At 39.5% G+C, this 2014-nt stretch overlaps 1 non-coding gene across 1 annotated transcript; it reads left to right on the forward strand.

The window, feature by feature from the left end:
- Nucleotides 1-1548: 1548 nt before the first annotated feature.
- LOC145641264 (small nucleolar RNA R71) lies at nt 1549-1654 on the forward strand. The gene has a single exon (XR_014115319.1). It is a non-coding gene; the product is annotated as a small nucleolar RNA R71 (small nucleolar RNA).
- Nucleotides 1655-2014: the final 360 nt, after the last annotated feature.

The following is a 2014-nucleotide window of genomic DNA, read 5'->3' on the forward strand; positions in this document are numbered from 1 at the left end:
ACTTTTCTTGATTTTGCAAGGATTGGAGAAATTACCCGGATCTATCATCTTCTTTGGTAGGTCATTGTGAATAAAGGCACTACAACACTCACCAAGCTCTAGCGAATCTATCTCATTGCACTCTCTCTTGCCACTCAAGATATCCTTAAGGAATTTGAAATAACTAGGCATTTGGGTCATGGCTTCGGTGAGAGGGATAGAAAGATGGACCTCCTTCAACATGTCAAGGAATCTCCCAAATTGTTCATCTAATTTGTTCCCCATAAACTTTTGGGGATATGGAAGGTCGGGTTTTCTCATTTCCATTTGCACTCTCTTAACACTCTTCTTTTTCTCATGGACTTCCTCTTTGCTCATACTCTTTGACACATCTTTCTCTTTTTCCTCACTTGAATCACTCTTCTTCTCATCCTCCTCACTATTCCTAGAAACTCTCTCTTGAAGCACTTTTCTACTCCTTGTGGTGATAGAATAAATGGTTTTCTTGGGATCAACTGCTTGAGAAGGTAATGAAGAAGGGATAGCACAATCTTTCAAGGTGTTGGCTAGTTGAGTGATTTAGGTTTCAAGCATCTTGTTGTGTGTAATCATCTCATTAAACTTCTTTTCACTCACTGACATGTAAGTGTTCAAAATCTTGGTTTGGTTCTCGATGATCTCCTCTAAGGTATTCTTGGAAGATACGGGTTGAGCATAAGAATTATCACCATTGCCTTGAGGTCTTGGAGCAAATCCAGGTGGGGGTCCCCTTTGGTTGTTGTTTTGAAAATTTCCCGTATTTTGATTGTTCCAATTACCTCGGCCTTGATTATTGTTGCCAAAATTTTGGTGTTGGCCACCAAAACCATGAGATTGGCCTTGATTTCCATACCCTTGGCTTTGGTTTTGATTACTATAACCTTGATTGTTATAGTTACCTCAGAAACATTGAATTCCTTGGTTCCTATAACCACCATTGTTGTAGTTATCAAAACTACCTTATTGGTGAGTATTCCTATTCCCAAAATTCCTTGGACCATCAAATCTTTGTCCATTATTATTATTGGAAACAAAATTCACTTGCTCACAATCATTGTTTTTAACATCATCACAATTATCAAAAGCGTTTGGACAATTAGAAGAGTCATAAGACCCACAAACATCACAAAACACACAATAACTTGGCATATTACTTGAGGTAGAAGAAGGAGTAGAGTAGAAGGTGTACCTATCCCTTTTATGTGGGAGGGAAGAATTGGTGCAATCGAAGAGGCACTCTCTAGCTTGGCTTTGATCAATGTCATCTCCTTCCTCAAGTTTGAGATTTGGGAAGACAAGTTATTGATTGCATTGAGATGATCAACCGAATAAACCGTTGAGCCAATCTTTCTTATAGAATCTCTCTTTTCCTCTTGCCAATCCATGTAGTGACAAACTACATCCTCAATTATGTCTACAACCTCTTCTTCGGTCTTGTTCATAATCGGGCTTCCGGCTCCGGCATCAAGACACGACTTCCCTTGGAGGCTCAATCCTCCATAGAAAATTTGTATGATTTGGTAAGTCGGAATTCCATGATAAGGACATTCTCTTTGATACTCATTGTATCTTTCCCAAGTTTCATACAAACTCTCACTAGGCTTTTGCTTGAAACTTTGGATTAGAGTTCTTGTCTTGGTGGTCTTCTTTTGAGGGTAGAAACGGGAAAGAAACTCCTGAGCGATCTCATCCCACGTTCTGAAGGAATTAGGTTTCACTTCCCTGTCTAACCATTCCAAAGCCCTTCCGATTAGGGAAAACGAAAATAGCTTGAGCCTTATGAATTCTTGAGAAACCCCATTAACCTTGATGTTATTACAATACTTATCGAACTCTTTGAGATGGTTTAGTGGGATTTCATGCTTGGCACCACTAAATTGCCTTTGTTCAATCATTGTTATCATTATCGGCCTTATCTCAAAGTCATTGGTGGGAGTTGTTGGTGGAGCTATGCCACTCTCAAATCTATAAGCACCGGGAGTTCCCAACTCCTTTA

This window comes from Chenopodium album, chromosome 7 (genome assembly GCF_948465745.1).
Source record: "Chenopodium album chromosome 7, dcCheAlbu1.1, whole genome shotgun sequence".
Taxonomy (NCBI): domain Eukaryota; kingdom Viridiplantae; phylum Streptophyta; class Magnoliopsida; order Caryophyllales; family Amaranthaceae; genus Chenopodium; species Chenopodium album.